Source organism: Sciurus carolinensis, chromosome 12 (assembly GCF_902686445.1).
Source record: "Sciurus carolinensis chromosome 12, mSciCar1.2, whole genome shotgun sequence".
NCBI lineage: Eukaryota > Metazoa > Chordata > Mammalia > Rodentia > Sciuridae > Sciurus > Sciurus carolinensis.
In genome coordinates this window covers 93,829,831-93,851,711 of record NC_062224.1, presented here as the reverse complement: position 1 = coordinate 93,851,711, position 21,881 = coordinate 93,829,831, and the positions used below count along the sequence as shown (strand labels likewise).

Genomic DNA, 21,881 nt, shown 5'->3' with positions numbered 1-21,881 from the left:
ACGAGGCTAACCTTTTCCCTACATCCTTGCCAAAATTTATTGTTCCTGTATTCTTGATAATTGCTACTCTGGAGTGAGATGAAATCTCAGTGTAGTTTAATTTGCATTTCTCTAATTACTAGAAATGTTGAATATTTTTTTCATGTGTTTGTTGATTATTCATACTTCTTCTGAGAAGAGTCTGTTTAGTTCCTTTGCCCACTTATTGATTGGATTATTTGTTTTTTGATATTAAGTTTTTTGAGTTCTTTGTGTTTCCTGGATATTTATGCCCTATCTGAGGAGCAGGTGGCAAAGATTTTCTCTGTAGGCTCTCTATTAATATTCTTCATCATTTCCTTTGCTGTGAAGCAGCTTTTAAATTTGATGCCATCCCACTTATTGATACTTGATTTTACTTCTTGTGCTGTAGGAGTCTTGTTAAGGAAGTCAGTTCCTAGCCCATACGCGGGAGTATTGACCCTACATTTTCTTCTAGCAGGTGCAGAGTTTCTGGTCTAATGCTTAGGTCTTTGATCCAAAAATGTTTTTAAACTTAATAATAAATTTATAAGGATCCAATGAGATATTGTATGTACAATTACATATTACCAAAAAAAATGCAAAGTATTGTTATGGTTTGGGTATGAGGTGTCCCCCCCAGCCCCAAAGCTCCTGTATTAATGCAGAAATATTCAGGTGTAAAAAGATTAGATCATGAGAACTGTAAACTGGTCAGGCTGTCTGAGTCTGAATGGACTGATTGGGAGGTCACTGTAAGCAGGAGGTTTGTGCTCTGGAAGGCTTCATCTTCCCGGCATCTCCTTCGCCTCTCTCTGATGACTGGTGGTGATGAGGTAAGCAGGGCTCCTCCCCAATACCCTTCTGCCATGATGTTCTGCCTCATCTTGGGCTGAGGCTGACTGATTGTGGACAGAGCTCTCTGCAACTGTGAGCCAAAATAAACCTTTCTTGATTTGAGTTGTTTGTGTCAGGTATTTTGGTCAGAATGACAAAAAACTCACTAACACAACTATTGATATAAATTTTCCATCAGAAAAAGCAAATGAAAAATATTCACTCATTCCACAAGAATGTGCTTGTGTATTGATAGGAGGGCAAAACAACCTCAGGGTTAAAAAGGAAATTTTGTGAACGTCAAGGTAATTTCCTTGAGCAGAAAAAAAACCCCAACTTTCCAAACATATTATTTTATTCATTTCAAATGAGGAAATTTGAAACATGTGTAAACCAATATCATTAAGTAAAAAGTAGGCAGAATCATTTACACTGTCTCTTGTCATTTTCTTGACATCTTTTATTACTTAGTGGTTCTCAGTGTCATTCAAAGAGGAGTGGCAGAAATTGAAAGCTTTGAAAAAGTTGAGGAATTTTCATCTAGTTGAAAATAGGCACTACGAATACATCAGTAATATTAATAGCTATCAATTAGCAAGAAATTCTTGAGTTTACATGTAGATGTCCATACATTAGTAAGTATGCATGAAATACATATACTAAGTAGTTAAGTGCTATAGAGTAGTGCTTGCCTTTCAGTAAGGATGAAATACAAATTATTTATTATTATGTGGGCATATTAGTGTCATATCTGTGTATTATTTAACTGTACATCATATTAAATAAGTAGAAGTAAGTTCTGCTCTATTAGTTGTAAGCACAGGTAGTCGATTTTCAATCTGAGCTTTTGACTTGGGAACTGTTCATTGTAGTAGTCAGCATGCAGTTGATGATCACTGAGGGCTAAAAGGTCAACGATTCCCTCAGCAATGCATGTTAATTTTGACTTCATCTTTCCAGGAGAGAAGGAAACATGACGTGAATGATTGAGGCAGAAGAACTGAACATCATGTTCCTAGGAAAGTGGTGCCTGTTTTGTATTATCACCTGTATTTGTTCTTCAGCGTTAGACTCTTTGCTGGTTATGTTAGGGGTTTTACTGTAAAACAAAACATTTTCTTTTTTATGTGACTCTTTCTGGCAAGGGGTCATGTTTTAACATATGTTACTTACAAGAGTGAGTGTAGGTTGTGGGTGGCTTCTGATTGGCTCTCCATGATCCCCACCGCCTGGTATTCATGCTCTTGTGTAACACTCTCCATGGATGCGGGCTGGACCCAGTGAACTGCTTCTGATGATCAGAAAACAGCAAAAGTGACGGGAAGTCCCTTCTGCCTTTGGGTTACTAGCCTTCTTTGCATTTTCTCTTGCTGTTTTGCTTGTTCCCACCGTGAGGAACTTTGTAGAAAGGGCCCTGTGGCAAGAAACTGAGCTGACTTCCAGCCTGAGAAATAGGCCTGAGTCCAGTAGCATGACAGGATCTGAATCCTGCCAACTACCATGTAAGTGAGTTTGGAAATGAATCTTTCCTACTTGGATCTTGAGATGACTGAAGCCTTGAAGAGCTAGAGAGTCCAGTTCCATGTCTAGATTCACGACCCAGAGAAACTCAGAGATAATAAATGGTGTTTTAAGCCATTAACGTTTTGTGATAATTCGTTACACGGCAATAGGTAGCTAATACAGTGAACAAATTGAAGAACTGAATAATTACTTCATGAATTTGGTTTGTGGAGACATACAATTTGACTAATTTAAGTCTAATCATCTGAGACACTATATAAACCTCTCTGAAGAGTTGAAAGGAATTATGAAGTGTTTTGAATATGAACTGTTTTTCTAGTAACTATCCTTCCCCCAACCCCACCAACTCCACACCCAGACTGTTTCTTTTTATTTTACTAACAGAGATAGGACTATGACAGAATATTTCTTTATACTTAATTGCTCACCAACCAAATGACAAAAATAAAATAACTTGACAAAAATGCTTTGCATCTCACAACTCCTGGCTATGTCATGTCAAGGAACATGAAATATAGTGTGTATTTATAATTCATTCATTACTCATGAAAAAAATCATTGCCCATGGGGTATTCTCAGCAAAGTGCTCCTTTGAGGGGATCTGCCTGGATCACACGAGTCACCATGTGTCACATCACACCAGACATTGGGGATTGGCACTGTCACATGCCATGTGCCAGATGGAAATTGTCAAAGAGAATTTTCTTTGAATTTGCATACTATCAATTTCCACTCCTTCCCCTGTGTGTGTGTGTGTGTGTGTGTGTGGTAGTAACTCAAAAAGTGTTTTGTCCGCAGGTCAAATTCTAGAGAATGTGATTAAAGAGATTTTTGTCAGGTATACTAATAAGAATTTGCCATATTTTCTGCTTACAACTTTGGGTTAGTTTGTGCATGTGAGCAAGGGTAAGGAAACTCAGGCTGAAGCTGATTGAGCTACTTTACTTTTGCTAGAGTAACCAAATGAAATTAAGAGGTTTCTCTGGTTTCATTTTATTCCAGGTATAACTTAATACTTTTGTGCAAATTTTGTAGCTCTGGTTTTCGAAGTTGTCCTAGTAAAGTATTGTGGTTTTCATCTTCTGATGAATATTGCTGATTCTAAATAATTTAACTCTTGGCTTAGGGGCAGCTTTTGGATGGCAGATTCCTTTCTTCTGCTTCTATATTTAGGGTACTCTAATTAAGCATTTCAACTAGAAGCAGAAGGTGACCTCAGGTTATCTTGGGGTTTGGTTTATTGGCTGTTCTGATAAAGAGGTTTAGGGAGGAGAAAATTGGAGTTTCCAGAAAATTTCATCTAATTTTAATGTTCGGTATTAATTCGGGTTCTTTAAATAAAGGAATCAAGGGTTGGTTGGTTTTAAATATCAGGATCTCCTGGATCAATATGATGTTGGTCAAGGTACAACAGATAAAAACAAAAAAAGTCTATTCATAAAGGTGAGAATTGACCCTAATGGTAACTGGTGTGTAGATTTACAGATGAATGTTATAAATATTCCTAACATTATTGCTACAGGCAATTGGACAAACACAGACTATTAGACCATGAGTCAAATTTACTTACTTTCTGGGAGCATGCTGGTCTTTTTAGAGACAAATTGATCTTGATTATCTGCTATTTGCTCAGATTACTTGTAATCAGCCAGGAGCAGCAAGTTACTCAGTATTCAGTCACGTGCAGTCCCAAAGAGGCTTCTAGTGGGAGCTGCTTCCAGGCACCTTCAAGAAACGGTGCTTTCCAATGTTACATGAAAGGTGGCCCTTGCTCTAAGTAGTCTGACAGTGGTGGAAGAAGTCAATAGACAATTACCTTTATGTATTTAAGTTTAGGCTCATTTCCCTATTCTAAAATTACAAGTAGTTGTTCTGCACTGCATTTACTCTCACTTTTCCTTTCGCTTGAAAATTTCCAACTCATGTTTATTTCTCATTCAAATTTCATCCCAGGTATTGTCCCCAGGAAGATGACTTTGAGTACCTCGCTCAGATTAGCTGCCTGTCTTCTATGCTCATACACCCTAAGTGTACCTTCCTACGCTAACACCTTTCACATTGTTCTATAAAATTGATTTACTCGTCGCACACCTCTCTTGACCCGCAGATGATAACATCTGAGGTCAGGAACTATGTCCCCTTTTAACATTGTAGCCCAAATGACAAGATAGTGCTTCACATAGATATTCATTTTTGTGGAGCTGGGATCAAACCCAAGCCTCATGCCTGCTAGGCAAGCGCTCAACCCATGAGCTACCCCTCTGGCCCTCAATAGTTCTTTATTTTGATAATTAATAAATAAATAGGCTCAACTTAAAAAGATGATCATTCTGTTTGTTGACTCTAGATCCATGAAGAGTATGGCTGTTCTACAGTTTTCTTAGAGTTGATCATGATAATTTGTTGAAAATTTCCAACCACAGAGTCACAATTTGGTATGTCACAGATCTTCCAGAGAGTTGTGATATAACAACCTAATTTCTAAATAGAAAAGCAAAGTTATAAATATATTACGTTTGAAATTTTGAGAAAGGACTTAACTCTTTTGAACCAGGTCCTAATTAACTAAATTTTTGATTTCCATAGATGGAGAAACCTTTTCTGATAACCAGTTTTACCTGAAATCATTACTTTTGGTTATCAAGTTATTGTTTTTGGTTGTTCATCGTTGTGCTGGGGATTGAATCCAGGGCCTCATGCATGCGAGGCAAGCACTCTACCCCTCAGCCCATCAGTTACTGTTATGTAACAAATGACCCCAGTCTTAGTGCTCCATAGTTGTGTGGGTTGTAGTTGTAGTCAGATGAGTGTTGATGCTGGAGTCACGTGAAAGCTTGATTGGGATGGATGTCCAAGGTGACTTATTCATGTACTTGTCTAGCACCTTACCTGAGGTGACTGGAAAGCTATGGCCTGGGTGCCAGGCATCCCCATGTCTCTTTCTGCCCTGCCCTTTTCTCCATTCTAACTTCTCAGTGTGCTTAGCTTGGACTTGCTCATATGGGACTCTTAAGGTAACTGCACTTAGTACATGGTAGCTGGCTTCCCCCATTATGAATGTTCCAATAGACCCAGCTGGAAGCTTAAAGCCTTCTTACAACCCAACTGGAAGTCATGTAGTGCCTTTCTGCTATATTATATTGGTGAAATGAAATAGGAGTCAAAAGGTCAACCTAGAACCAAGGTGAGGGGACTACATAAAGCTGTTGGGAAATGTTTCCTTGGAGGGTCACCTTTGCAGAAGAACTATTATTCTACAAATTCCATATTTTGGAATATGTGATTCTTCTGTTATATAGAATACCATTCTACAAATAATAGATCCTTAATTTCTTTTATCATATTAAATATTTTAATATATTTTTAAAGTGTGGCAGGCAGAATAATGATCCCAAAGTTGTTCCTGTCTTAATCCCTAAAATATGTGAATATGTTTGGTCTGATAGCAAAGGAAATTATTAGCTTGCAGGTAGACTCAAGGCATCAGTCAACCTTAAGATAGGGGTGACCTGGGCTACTGGAGGTCTGTGGAATGTAGACAAGGCAAGGAAATGGATCGGACCAGAGCTGACGGAAAGGAAAAGTGTTTTAATTTTAACCCTGTGAGACCTTCCAACCTACAAAACTGGAGGCTGATAAAATATGGTACTTTAAGCCCTAAGTTTGTGGTAGTTTGTAATGGGAACAATACAAAAAGAACATAAAAGGCAATACAAACCCGAGGGCAAATAAAAGGTATGCATGTCTCCATGTTATGTATGTATTCAATGTGAGCAGTTTAGAAAATGACTGTGCTATGATACATCTTTAGTTATAATGTAACTTTTATGATGTAGACAATGTTCTTTTCCTTTTCTAAGAGGACATTTGGTAGTCAAAGTGATTTAAGAAATTAAGATACATTACTCTGTATAAACTACTCTGTATTTTATATCCTTCTCTCCACCTCAAACATTTGGGGTTGGGAAGATTAAATATTTGGGATATAAAAATTCTTAAGTAAAAATCCTTTATTCTTTCAAGAAGATAAATGTATGACATACTTTCCTGTTTGAGTAAGTTAAAGTGCAGTTAAAAATAAAGCTCTAGGAAAAAAGTATGCACATGAAATTGTATTGCCTTTCAACCTTTTAAGGGAGAAAAAAAAAGCCTATTAGTGTATTGGAAAGATCATAGTGAGATAGTTGCAGTCTGTCAGATATAAGACCAAGTGAATAAGAAAAAAATACTTATTTGATAAGTTTTGTGAGAAATTGGTTATCATCTCACGAATCAATATTCTATATATATACTTTAATGAAAAGCATTATCACAAAATAATATTTGTTGATTATACAACAAAACTAATTTTGCATCTCACCATAATTATAATTCTATCATTCAAAGATTTTCCTTTAAACCTTTGATATTTTAGTACATACCTTCCAGGTAAACACACACACATATGCACATTTTTTAACAAAGGTGAATGAAACTCATGTTTTTATTTTACCTTAATTTTAACTTGCTTTGTGATTCAACAATATTTTGCTAACACATTTCATTTCAATAAATATGTAATCATTATTCTTGGTGGCTGCATTAGTATTTCACTAAATGGATGAACACAGTTTGTTTAATCAGTTGGCATTGTTGGTCATTACACTCTGTTGCTAAGCAATGGTAAAATTAATTTTCCTACTTACAATATTTTTAAGCCTTTGTCAAATTCTTTAGGATGCTTTCCTAAAAATAGAATTTTAGGATTATAATGGGTGTGCTTTTGAATGTGTTTTGATATCCTCTACATTTATTTTATTAAATAACAATTTCTGTTACCTTTAAAAGACATTTCGAGGATCCCTTCTGTTATTTGAGCGTTTTATTCTTGGTAATACAAACAGCTCTTATTTCACATGCCAACGTGCGTCTTGGATGACCACTAGAGGTCATCTAAGAAATTAAATATCCCACCTGAGGCTCAAATTTTTCAGAGGTTGACCTTCATATAAATCAGAGAATAGTCTTGAGTTAATGCTTGCAAACTCCAATAACATTTAATATTAAAGTCACATCTCTTCTCTTCCTCTGCACCACCATACTTAAAAAAAAAATGCCTTTATGTCTGTGGAAGACTTGACAGCATTTAATTGTATCTTCTCTGTGACTGGGAGGTGGTGCACAGCCTTTGGTTTGTAACTTGCTTCTTTTTCATTCTTTTACTTATTACCTTCACATAGTTTACTCTTTTATACTTATTTGAATGAATTTATGCCAAACAGCACATCTAAGAAAACTTGGAGTCAAAGTGCCTAGTGTAAATTATTTTGAGGCTATTTTATTAAGGTGGTGCGTACTTTTGCTCTTCTTCCCACCTTTCTAGAATGACATAGATGTGGATGTACTAGAGTTTAAGCAATTGGTGTGCTTTTGTTAGTATATTCACATCTTCTTGGATATTTCATTGTTATCATTACTCTTGAAGGCTGCAGTAATGATACTTTACAACCATTTAGCACAAGAATTCTTTTTCTGCTCTACCATTTTACACACATGGGAAATAAGAGAGAAAAGATTACAAACCAAAAAATATAAAGACGGATACATATCCTTCAATTTACGATGGGATTATAACCTAATAAACTCATTGTAAATTGAAAATACTGTTAATTCAAAATGTGTTTAACATGCTCAATCTACTGTACTTATAGTTTAGCCTCATCCACCTTAAACATGCTAAGAACATTTATATTAGTCTGTAGTTGGGCAAAATCATCTAACAAAAAGCTCATTTTATAATAGTGTAGGTTATTCATAGTTTTTTGCCTATTGTATTGAAACTGAAAAACCAAATGGTTTATAAGTACACTTTTGCACCATCATAAAGCTAAAAACTCATAAGTTGAACCAACTAAAAGTTGGGGACCATCTGCAGTTTAAAACGTAAACGGTTTTGTTTGAAAGACCTTCTTTGCTTTCTGTGAAGATGGGTTTGACACGAGAAGCACCGGCTTGATGGTTAATTTTCTGTGCCAACTTGACTGGACAATGAGAAGCCCATATGTATATTTCTTTTATTGATGCTGGGGATTGAACCCACAACCTTGTGCATGTGAGGCAGGTATTCTACCAATTGAGCTATACTCCCAGCCCTCAGAAGCCCAGAGTTTTGATTAAATATATTGTTGGGTGTGTCTGTGGGGTGCTTTTGAAAGAGATTAGTATTTAAGTCAATGAACTAAGTAGAGCAGATGGCCTTCCTCCAAGTGGATGGACTCATCCAATCCTTTAAGGACCTGAATAGAACAAAAAGGGGGAAGAAGTTTGCATTTATGTTCCCCTGGGCCTGACGGCTTGAACTGGAACATCAGTTTTCTGCCGTTGATGTTTCTGGTTCTCAGGCCTTCAGGCTTGGTCTTGGATCTATGCCATCAATCTTTCAGATCTTAGGCTTTGAACTACCTCACCAGCTTCCTGGGTCTGCAGATGGCGGGCTATGGGACTTCTCAGCTTTCATATCACATGAGCTAATACTTTGTAATAAATCTCAATCTGTCTGTCTAGTCATATCTCTTATTGGTTCTGTTTCTCTGAAGGATTGTAACCGTTGCCACATACTGATCAAAGAAGCGATGGACCTCCTCTCTTCTTCTCTGTCAAAATTAACTTGTTTATTTGAATTTTACATATATTATAAGTTATATATGACTTTTATTATAATTACATTTTTACTCAGCACAGACATACGTATACTTTTTAAAGGTTAAATGCTTATCACAGTTTGTGGTAAGCTAAGTTCTTTATCCTCTTTCAACATACTATGTTGAAGGAATTCTTTGGCAATCTTTTAAAATACATTCTTTTAATACAATCTTTTAAAAAGCATTTGCTAATGGCTTGATGTTTTCTGTCCCCCAGAGGTTCAAGTGTTCATATCCTCACCGTGCTGATGCGGGAGCTGATTTAACCTTGAAGCGGTGGGTCCTGGTGGGAAGTCTGTAGGTCCCTGGGGATGCTACCTGCAGAATGGAGCGATGGTCCCTGGGAATGAGTTCTCAGGAGAGCGACTTGTTTTTAAAACCCTGAGCCCAAGCCCTGAGTCTCTCTCTGGCTTCCTGTTTGGTGATGTAAACTATCCTCCCATGCACACTCCCATCTACTATTACTGTCTGCTATGAGGTGACAGCCAAGGGAGGACCCTTGCAAAGAGCTCATTTTATGTTATTTGGACTTTTGGCCTCAAATTCTGTGAGCTAAGTAAACTTCTTTATGAGATTGGTATACCTCAAGTGTTTCCTTATGGCAAAGAGACATACAAAAATGTGGACTAATCAGAAAATTGGTACTCAGGTGTGGGGCTGTTACTATGATTATATGATTATATTTGAAAATGCAGACATGTCTGAATTTGGTTTGCAGGCAGAGGTTGAAAGAGTTTGAAGGAACAGGCTAGAAAAAGGCTGGAGTACTGTAAGCAGAGCATGACAGGTGATTCTGGTGAGGGTTCAGAAGATAAGGAGACTAGGAAAGAGCTGGACCATCTTAGAGACTGGCTAAGTCAAGATGGGAATGCTGATGCAGATGTTGACAGGCCCAGGCCAGGCTGATGAGATCTCAGTGGGGTATAAGAATTCTACTGGAAGTTGAACTAAAGGCTCTTCTTGTTATACAGTGGCAAAGCACTTGAATGCGTTGCGTCCGTGCCCTAAGACTCTGTGAATGGCTTAATGATGAACGAACTATCTGTCATTCAGGACTTCAAAACAAAGCATTCTGATTGCAGCAAGGGTATTATTGACTGATTTTGGTTAGATTCATAGTGAGCTTTGGAGCAAAAGGAAAGAGGGGGGACCTTCAGATAATTTGATGACTGGCCAAGGAAGGAGTGAAAAAAGGGTGTTTGGGCAGGAGGGTGTGGTAGAGCTACAGATGAGCTCAAAAGAGTAAGCCCCGTGCTAATTGTCAGGACAGTGGGAACAGGTCCTCAGGGGCACTGCAGAAATCTTCAAGTCTACTCAGAAACCTAGAAGTATAAATTTATTTTAAAGTCTGAGGCTGGGGTGCTCTCCAAAGTCTTGCTAACCAGTGCCATCTTGGAACTCGGACTCTGCAGAAGTGCTCTGTGACCACTGTACCTGTGGTTCATAGAGGCCAGGCTCTGTTTGTGTTGGCAATAAACCTTTGTAACATGCATATCGTGCTGGTTCCACAGGTGTGAGAGTTATGGGGTCATGATAGCTTTCACTAAGATTTAAAAGGAAAGCCTGGGAGGCCAAGCAGAAGTTTTCAGCAAAGTTGGAGCCCCTGCACAGAATGCTTACTAGGGTGGTACCTTATAGAGCTGTGGGACAGAGCTGCAGTAGGTCTCCAGAAAGTTATGTCTGTCAGCAGCCTGGAAAAGTGGCAGATGTCAGTAAGAAGCCTCAGAGTACAGCCGTGTTGGGTGGTGACCAGCAAAGAAGTAGAGGTGGTGTTACCCAGTGCCTTAGAGAGACCCGCCCCTCACCCCAGGGTGCCCAAGACCTGGGACTGGGCACCTTAGGATTTAATGTCTGCCCTGCTGGGTTTTAATCTTTCTTTGGACCAGTTATTCCTTTATACTTACTTCCATATTTCTCCCTTCTGGAACAGGAATATTGTTCTATGCCTGTCCTGGCTTTGTATCTTTGTGTATTAAATTTTATTTTAAAGGGATTCACAGTTGAGTTTGCCTCGAGTCTCAGAGGAGGCTGTGTCCTTGGACCTTTAAGCAATAGGCAATGAGTTAAGACGCTGGGACCAGTGGAGAGGAGTGAATGCATTTTGCACTGTGAGAAGGACATGACCCTGGGCAGCCAGAAGGGGAATGCTATGGTCTGGAAGGACATTGTTTGTCTGCAAGAGATTCATGTGTTCATGTTCTTGGTGTGGCTTTTAAGAGGTGGGGCCAAGTGGTAAGTCTGTAGGACTCGGGGTACCACTCTCAGAATGGACTACTCATTCCCTAGAGTGAATTCTGATGAGAGTGACTTATTATAAAAGCATGAACCTGAGCCTGGAATATTTCTATGGCTTCCCGTTCTATTAAAAAATGTGATTTCTTCTACCTGAGGTTCTACCATTGTTATCTGTCATGAGGTGCTGTGTAGAGGAGTGGTCCTCACAGGACCCTGTTTGAGTTTTCAGTCTCCCAAACTATGATCTAATTAAGCCTTTTTTCTTTATAAAGGTGGCCTGCCTTAGGTATTTCATTATAGCAAGGGAAAAGCTACAGCAAGGGTTATAGCAAGGAATATACTATTTTTCTCAAGAAAAAGCATACACTAAAATCTTATTTTGATGGACTCATTCAGCTTCTTACTTCTTAATTCATATCTATTTCCAAATAATAAGAAAAATTATATAACATTCATCACTTGGAAATAATCTTTTGGATGGCCTTTCATCATGGAAAAATGTCTTAGTTTGGGTAGATGCAGTGTTAGAAAAAACACTTGATTTCAGAGTGCCCAGACAGCTGCCCATCTAAATTGGATGCTTCATGAAAAACACTTCTCATATAATTTTTTTTTTCTTAGCAATGATCTTATATTGAAACTGGCATAAGTATTATAAATAGTCTTCCCTGTTCTTATACCTTTTGTTTTTAGGACCCCTTTAGAATCATAAAGTATCGAGCCCCCCCTAAAGAGTATTTACTTATGTGCATTATGTCAAGATAAATTTAATATATTCAAAGCTGAAATTGAGAAAAATTTAAAATAGATACCTGGGCTACGGGAATGGCTCAGTAGTAGAACACCTGCTTAGCATGCATGAGGCTCTAGGTTTAATCCCCAGCACTAAAAAACCAAATCCCCAAAATCAAAAATACCAAACAAAACAACACCCCCCCAAAAGTACAGATAATTCTTGACTTAAAAATTTTCAGTTTTATAGTGATGCATAAGTAATACACCTTCAGTTGGAAATGAACTTCAAATTTTGAATTCTAATCTTTTCCTGGGCCAGTGATAAGTAGTATGATGGACTTTCTCAATGCTGGGCAGCGGCAGTGAGCTTCAGCTTCCTGTCAGCTCTGCAAGGTAAATGAACAAGACTCGGAGCTAGGATGTTTGGTAGACTACATGTATGAAATGCACTTGTGACTTATAATATGTTCAGCTTATGATGGTTTTACTGGGGTTATGATGTAACCCCATCATAAGTTGAGGAGCATTTTATACTAGCAATTTATTTATAAATAACAAACTGATTGCATGTTAACATAAGTACCTATTTTATGGAAAAATACTTTCCAAAACTGAAATAAAAGAGCTAGAAGACTGACATTGTTTCATTTTTTTGCAAGTTTCTATAAAGTCTGACTTAACATAAGACTGTGGGATTCTTACATCTTCTCTTGCATTCGAGTTCTTGTAACATCGCAGGTCATGTAGCCTCTGGAAAACCTCACTGTATGCTCATGGAAGAATAAGAATTAAAAAAAAAAAGGCAAGTGATGTCTTAGTGTTATTATGAAAATGGTTTTGACCTCATGGACTCCCTGCAAAGGTCCTCAGGACCCCCAGAATCTCCCAGCCCACACTTTGTGAACCATGACGGGGGATTTTGGAACGGTGACCGCTCTGACACATCTTTTCTGCAGAATAAAAACATGGGAGCTGTTCTTGCAGACTGGTCGTGCAGTGTTATAGCCCAGGATTTGAAGTAGGACTGCCATTCAATTGCTTTTTTTTTAAAAAAAATGTTATGGGAAGAGTTAAACTTGTAAACCTGAATTTTCTCATCTGAAAAGTGAGTCTGACAATGTTTACTTGTGGGGGACTGTTTCTTCAGGACTGGCATTCTCAGTTATCCACTAAGAATATCTGACGGCTTTAGTTATTATGATGACTGAGACCCTGGCGGGTACTGAGTATGTTGGTAAAGAACTGTTTCCGGTTGTCCAGAGTAGAGGACTTAGTTCCATATTATGTTAAGTTCAGAAAACAAATGAGTAGTTGAAAGATACCTATATATATGAATTATTGCTAACTCCTAGTACTATTACTACTAATATTGTCCCCGTGTTACAGTGAAGATGCCGAGGTCCAAAGCAGCTAAATCATTGTGATAAGATCAGTGTCAGGGGTTGGGGTTGTGGCTCCGTGGTAGAGTGCTTGCCTAGCATGCGTGAGGCACTGGGTTCAAGTCTCAGCACCACATAAAAATGAATAAATCAAATAAAGGTATTGTGTCCTTCTACAACTAAAAAACAAAAATTAAAAAAAAAAAAAAGATCAATGTGAGAAAAGAAGGAGGTAAGAATGTGCTGGGGTCACCTACAGAGTCCACATTCTGAACCAGTACCTTCTGTAGCCTTCTAGGTAGTATTTTGTCATACTAAAAATCGTGGAATTTGAGTTTAGAATTTGATTTTGGTCTTTTTCTGAATGTGTTTTATATTATAGGTAAAAAAACTATTAAAATTTACACCCATTGTTAGATTAACAGTGGAAGCATTGTTGCAAAGCAAGCAGTGTCTCATGTTGATTTTTTTTCAGTCATTCATTTGTGGTTGGTCACAATTTCATATACTCACCAATGTTACCATGTTAACTTGAGTTATATTTGCGTCCATATGCATCTGGTCTGACTCCTTAGAATTTCATGTTACCATTTGTGCAGGTGTCTTCTTATGTTATCTCTGTAGGGTTTCTCACCTTTGATTGCACAAGAAATAATTTCCAGCACAATTCTTACCCAACAGAAATACATTTAAACATTTTTAAAGCAAAGAGATCTTCTTTCATTTGTAGGACTTCAGGAATGAAATACCTCAAACATGTTTTTTTCTTTCCATTTCAAGGATTTTTAGCTGCCTTGGACCATCTTGTTTTATCAATGACATAATTCTCCAAAGCTATTGAAATCAGAGTAATGATTTAATTTTGTTTTCTCCAACAATAATTTGCTACAAAATTGTATTTTTTGTATTTGCATAGTAATTACATGGCTGATTCAGATCTGGGTGTACGAGGATAAAAATAATCTTTTCTGATGAGTTTTCTTTTATTAAGGAGAAACTTCTGTGTAAAACTGGACTGCTGATATTCATTGTTTTTGTTGGATAAAGCTATGTGGCACAATTTAGATAATATATACATTTTAATTTGTGTTAATAAGGGTCAGCATTACCATCTGGATTATAAAATAAGGTCACTTCTTGAGGAAAAGAAATCATCCATATTTAAACCCTTTATAAGACTTTCATTTTGACAGCATTTATTCAAGTATGATGTTGAAGGATAATTTCATTCTTTCAGAGTCACTTTAAAAACTATCTCCTTGTGGAAGTTAGCACAAATGCTGTGAAGTAACCTGGTTTGAGGGGTTTGAAGGAAGTTCTGGATGAAGTATCTGAGAGATCTTGGCTCCCATCACTTATAAAATTTCTGGCTCTCCCTGCCTCCCTGTCTTCTCTAAGCATTTTGTTTTTAATCTCTCTTTAAACATGAACTGTGGAAGTCTCTCCTCTCCGGGGTTTCTCATTGATCAAAGTCATCAACATCCTTTCTCCTCTCCTACTAATTCTCTGTAAAACAGCTGAACCCCTGCCAGGCTGATTCGATGAGGTTTCTGGATCATTTCTTGTGAGTTTCCATTTCTCTCTCTTCTGCACCCTTTCCTAGCCTCCTTCCAGCCCACCTCCAAACTGACTCTTCCTGTGTTACATTAAGTTAAACCTCAAACATTTTATAAGCTAGTTTAAGATAAATTATAGTTGGAGGTAGTTTTTTTTTTCCTTCAGTTTAAGACAATAATCCTTCTGGTGGCTTCCAAATTAATTAGATAACATAAAATTTCATATACACACTTCCCTAATTTGATATAGTGATTATACATCATTCTCATACTTGAGATTGCTAAATATACTGTGTTTAAAAACAATTTCTAACATAGTGATTTTCTTTTTTTTTCAGTGCTGGGGCAACATAGGGATTTTGAATAGAGCAGATATAATACTCAGAGAAACATTAAAAAAACTCCTTCTGATAAGTTTGGTTTATACATAGATGATTGGTTTTAATTTTAATGAATTATTAGCTTTGGACTATCCAATAAAAAAAGAGAACTCTGGCTTCAGAGGTTGGGAGGCTGTGCAGATGAACAATAATTTTGATTTCCTGAAAGAATTGCTCATTTTACACCTGGGAAGATCTCTAAGGATTTTAAAGATCTATTTTTCCAGGGAAAGAAGAAGAATTGCTCTTAAAAGAGTCATGCTGAGGGAAGAAATTTTAGGATTTCTCCCTTGTAATCCAGTGGGTAAAGACTGTAAGCACAGTCCTCTAAAATGTACAACACAGTTACAAAAATGAAGTCTTAGATTAAAATAGCCTCTTGTGTATGGTGGGGAGCATTGTCTTTAGTGATTACAATTCCAGATCACTTACTCTGTCAAGTGAATGCGTTTTATCATGGTGGCACAGCTACAACATTTTTCTCTAACATGCCTCCTGAACTTGTCCTGATACCCAGGATCTATTATGGTAAGAAAACTAGAACTGTCACATAAAGACTGAATGGTTCAAGGAGCAAATGCAGTTTGTATATTTCTTCCTAAACTACAGATTCACAACTCTTTGACATAGGAGGATATTCCAAGGGGTACCCTGCCCATCTCCAATTTAGATTGTATTGAAAGACTCCTAGAAGGAAACAACGGACTGTTTCTGGAAATAAAAGAATAGATATGCATAATTTGTTCATCAGTTATTCTTTCAATCAACAGCTATCTAGTAAGCATCGACTATGTTCCAAGTATTCTTCAAATGCTGGAGATGTATTAGTGAATAATAAATAACAACCCTACCCTTTTTTGGTTTATTTGAAGGTATGTGTAGTTATATGATGGGAGAAAGATGCTAAAGGGTGGTAATTCCAGCTAGCAATGCAAGCTGTTTTGAAAATAAAAGAGGATAATGAGTCAGAGAGTGACATAGAGACTGCTTTTTATTGAAAGGTTAGGGAAGGTCTTTTTCTGGGAAGATGATCTTTGATACGAGACCGGTCAGGAGGTAGCATCAACTCTGCACAGGGATGTAGGGCTAGAAATAGTAGCATGTGCAAAGGCCCTGTGCCCACAGTTTGGTGTGTTCAAAGCACAGGAAGTGTGGCTGGAGTGCTGGGAGTGAGACTGAATGTGGCAGCAGGAGGTGAAGTCAGAGAGGAGGGCCAGGGCCAGGCCAGGCAGGGCTTTGGAGGTCATGGTAAGGATTTTACTCTATGTCACATAATTAGAGAGTTTGAAGCAAGAATTAGTATAATAGGATGTACTTTTAAAAAATATGTCCTGGCTGCTCTGAGGATTATGCATTGTAAAAAAGACACTAAGTTTGCTCTTTACATGTATTGCTTTTAATTTTCATAATATACTGATAGAGGAGATATTTATTGATTTCTTTATAAAAGATGAGAAAACTGAGGCTTTGCAAAAAGTCATACAGCATGTAAGTCGTGAACCTAGGACTTAAAATTCAGTCTCTCTCTAAAGTTTGTGCTCTTTTTAATAGGTGACTGTAGTTAGGATAAAATAGAGAATAACTGCAGAGGAAAATGAACTCTGAGAATTGGTATGCCAATATTTTTTTTAAAGGAAACTTATTACTGTACAACTTACATCCAAAAAATGTGTGATCATAAGTCATAGACCTAGAAATTTTACAGTAGGAGCACACCCACGCTGCCATCATAGGACGGAGAAGCATCCAGTGCCCCACCACGGGCCCTGCTGTTCTACCACAGAAACCCTTATTCCAAGTTCTGGCACCAGAGATTAGTTCCACCTGTTTTAAAACCTTATATAAATGGATTCATTATTCTCTGGTGTCTGCCTCTTTTGATTAATGTTGTGTTTGAAAGATTCAAAGCAATTGTGCTGTTAAATATGGTAGTAGTTTGTTCATTTTTGTTCTTGTTCATTGTTCATTTGTGCACAATTTATTCCTCAATTGATGAACATTTGGGTTGCTGATAAGTCTTAGTTTATAAGTAGTGTTGCTATAAATATTCATGTATGTAGCTTTTGGTGAACATGTTTACATATCTCTGTTGGGATTATAATTAGGAGGACATTTGCGGGGTTATGGAGAATATTTGTTTACAGCTCTAGCCATAGGTAAGATGGGGTAACTCATGAGAGCAGACTTTGCATATCTTTCCAAATTTATGTTCGGTGACATCATATTGCAATGGCATCAGATGCCATTGACTATCTGAGGAATACCTACACCATGGAAATGGATAATGGCTACAAACATTTCCTTCACCCACGCCTGTCAGAGAAACAGTTGTTCAACATTTATTGGCATACCACTAGATTTAGTAGTTATTTCTTATAATATTCCAAATTAGTTGTACCATTTATGCACTTATCAGTAATACATAAGAGTTCAGTTAATCTACATTCTCACCAACATTTGGTATCTTAGTTTTAATTTTAGCCATTCTGTGGGATAGAGTGGAGTCTCATGGTGAGCTTAACCAGTATTTGGAAAAAGTTTTGAGTTAATCAAGTGAGCTTGGTACCTGCATTTGGGAACTTGAGCATAATTTTGAGGGCAGATGTTTCTCAATGAAGGCAGGAGTCCTTGAGTGAATAAGATCACTAACCTGAAACTCGGTGCTGCTAGAGAAACGCTTTGACTCTACAGAAGGCAGAAACGCTTCCAAAGTTGAGATGCTTTTCTTTTAGAGATGTTCGAAACTTTATTTGAAACGTCTTTAGTACTTCTTTTACTTAAAAACTTCTGAATTAATTTTGATCTCCATGAAATTTAACAATGTCCATAAATTAAAAAATGACCAAAATGACATTGTGGGATGTCAGTATAAAAGATGAATTTCTTCTTAACTCCTACTTATGTGACCCAATGGGATGACAGATGGTGTGAACAACAGTAAACTACCACATCAGCTTCTTCATTTTTTTTGAGGGGGAGAGACCCTTCCAGGCTGTATCACTGCTCCAGACAGTCCACTAACTGGTGATTTGTGGTAATAGCTCCTGCCATTCTAGCTTCATCTAAGTTATATGTTCTTCCACACCAGGCAACTGACTGATGGTCACAGAGCTTAAAATAACTCAGTGAATTTGGATTAGAAAAGTCAAAATTCCCTCTCAACGTGGAGCCATGGGAGGCTTGGAGAAGAAGTATGAATGAGGCTCTGCCACCAACTACATCAGCCGAAACAAAGCCAGGAAGAAACTGTAGCTGAGCTTGCCTGACTTCAGGCGGTTATGTATCCTGAAGGGCATTTATCCCCATAAGCCCAAACATAAGAAGAAAGTTAACAAGGGCTCCACAGCAGCCCGAACTTTTTACCTTATCAAAGATATCAAGTTTCTCCTTCATGAACCCATTGTCAACAAGTTCTGGGAATACAAGATATTTGTTCGGAGGCTCCGGAAAGCCTATGGGAAGAGTGAGTGGAACACTGTGGAACGCCTAAAGGACAATAAACCCAGATACAAACTTGACCACATCATCAAGGAGAGGTACCCCACATTCATCGATGCTCTGCGGGACCTGGATGATGCCCTGTGCATGTGCTTCCTCTTTTCTACCTTCCCACGAACAGGCAAGTGCCATGTGCAGATCATTCAACTATGCCGCCTGCTCACCGTAGAATTCCTGCACTATATCATCGCTGCCCGTGCTCTGCGCAAGGTCTTCCTATCCATCAAAGGCATTTACTACCAGGCTGAAGTGTTGGGGCAGCCCATTGTGTGGATCACACCCTATGCCTTCTCCCATGACCACCCAACAGATGTGGACTACAGAGTCATGGCCACCTTCACGGAATTCTACACCACCCTGCTTGGCTTTGTCAACTTCCGCCTCTATCAGTCCCTCAACCTCCACTATCCCCCAAAGCTCGAGGGTCAGACCCAAGCAGAGATGAAGGACGGTGAGGGCATCTATGCTTTGGACTCTGAGAGCTCTATGGAGAAACTAGCAGCCCTCAGTGCCAGCCTGGCCCGAGTGGTGGTGACTGCTGCAGAGGAGGAGGATGAGGTGGATGAGTTTCCTGCTGATAGGGAGACGGCGGTGCAGGAGGAGGACCGCAGGAAGGAGCTGGAGGCACAGGAAAAGCACAAGAAGCTGTTTGAGGGCCTAAAATTCTTCCTGAATCATGAGGTGCCCCGAGAGGCTCTGGTCTTCATCATCAGGAGTTTTGGAGGGGATATGTCCTGGGACAAGTCTTTGTGCATTGGGGCCACCTACGATGTCACAGACTCCTGCATCACCCATCAGATTGTTGACCGACCTGGACAGCAAACCCCTGTCATTGGCAGATACTATGTGCAGCCACAGTGGGTATTTGACTGTGTGAATGCCTGGCTTCTCCTCCCTGTGGCAGAATACTTCCCTGGGGTGCAGCTGCCCCCACACCTTTCACCCTTTGTGTCTGAGAAGGAAGGAGATTACATCCCACCTGAGAAGCTGAAGCTGCTGGCTTTGCAGCGGGGAGAGGACCCAAGAAACTTGAAAGCGTCCGAAGAGGAAGAAGAGGAGGAGGAAGAAGAGGAGGAAGACAATGAAGGTGATGGCAATGAAGGGGGAGAAAATGAAGAGGAGGAGGAAGATGTGGAAGCTGCTTCAGAAAAGGAGGAAGAGGCCCACCTGGCAGCCCTTGAGGAAAAGAGGATGAAGGCAAAGAAGCCCAAGGTGATGGCAGGCACTGTGAAATTGGAAGACAAGCAACGACTGGCCTAGGAGGAGGAGAGTGAAGCCAAGCGTCTGGCCATTATGATGATGAAGAAGCGGGAGAAGTACCTTTACCAAAAGATCATGTTTGGCAAGAGGCGAAAAATCCAAAACGCTAATAAACTGGCGGAGAAGCGGAAAGCCCATGATGAGGCTGTAAGATCTGAGAAGAAGGCCAAGAAGGCCAGGCCTGTGTGAGTGCCAGTGGAGGCCAGCTTCTGGCAGCTGGACATGACAGAACTGGCCAAGGGACCTGTTGTCATTCTCTTCCTTCTCCCTGTCAGCCCTGGTGTCTTCTCAGTCTCTGACTGGGTTTATGGGCAGCCCTGGCCTTCCTTGGATGAAGCTTTCTGCTGATAGCTGGGCAGAGAAGAGATGCCAGAACCTCATTGGACCTTCACTTGCTGCCTCTGTTTCTGTTTACCTTGCCAGCCCACACCATATATCTGGACCTGTGACTCTCAGGGTGCTGTGATAGGGTGAAGGATGTGAGAACTTTTGTTATTTTGTTATTAAACAGCTGAACTTTGGCAAAAAAAAAAAAAAAAAAAAAAGGAAAAGTCAAAATTCTTTTATGCTAAGATAGTGTTTGCTACTCTATTTGAAAATGATCTATTTACTCAGTTGGACAAGACCGTAAAATGCTTTACGTTATATTTCCTATTATTTTCCCCTTAATTGAGCAATGAAACCTAAGTGAGGTTTTGGGGAGACACATTCTATGAAGCTTCGGGGATATTTCCAATAAATAATTTGAATGCCAGTATTTGGAAAATGTTTTGAGTTACTTTGACATGAAAGGTGGAAGCAGTATGGATGGAAAGGAAGTATCAAGACTCTAATCATGTACTAGGAAGATACTGGAAAACTGTAGGGGTGAATCTGGTTCTTGACCTTTTTTGGCTACCTATGGAATTGACAGGGAAATCTCTGTAAACACTGTAACACTGATTTTAGGAAAATAAGTGCATGGAGATTTTAAAGCATATAAGAGTTGTGGACAGCTTAAATTTAGAAAGCTTCAGAAGGTAAAGAGTGAGTGAGTGTGAAGGAGTAGCTCAGAGTCTGAGGGGAAGAGAAGGTGAAGGTGGGAGAAGACAGTGTCTCTAAAGCTCCCACCCGTAGATTCACACGCCTTTCTCTGGTTTATGGTGTTTCTCCTCTTACTTCATCTAATCTTGTATCTGTGCCCTGCACCTCATTGCTTCTCATTGGCTTTCCCCTCTTCCCCAGACCCCTCAATCCTTTAAGAACACAAGTAGGCTTTTGCCTTCCCTGTCTTTGAAAAAGAAACCCATGACATTCTGAGTCTTCCTGTTTCTTCCAGGGATCTCTCCACTGCAGTTCCCCCTTCACAATTGAGTTTGAGAGAGAAAGCGTCTCTATTTTCTTCCTGTCTTTGTCTCCTACGAACTCTCTGGTATTCCTACTGCATTTAACCCTCTAGACTCCCATCGCGGTAGCCTGGAGGCTGCCACGCCCACCGACGCTGGCTGACCTCACTCTTCACCACTCTGAGCAGCGCGGTTCCTCTTCATGACCCAGCCCTGCTCTTTCTCCAGCCACCTCCTCCGCCGGCTGCTCCTAGCACTTGTTTTCTCTTAGGTCTTTGGCTGCATCTAGTTCTTTTCTTCCTCAGGGGATCTTTGTTTTTGTTTTTGGCAGGAGAGAGCTTCTCTGTACTCTTTGCATGGATAATTTTTCATTTTTGGCTCTCAGCTTTAGATGCTGTCATCTTCGATGCCTCCCCTAATGCTTTATTTATACTCACCCTCCAGTTCTCTCTCTTAGCCCCTCCTTTTTTCT

General features: G+C 39.1%; 1 pseudogene; it reads left to right on the top strand.

Moving 5' to 3' along the window:
• Positions 1 to 18,497: 18,497 nt before the first annotated feature.
• Positions 18,498 to 20,605, top strand: LOC124962022 (pescadillo homolog; annotated as a pseudogene).
• Positions 20,606 to 21,881: the final 1,276 nt, after the last annotated feature.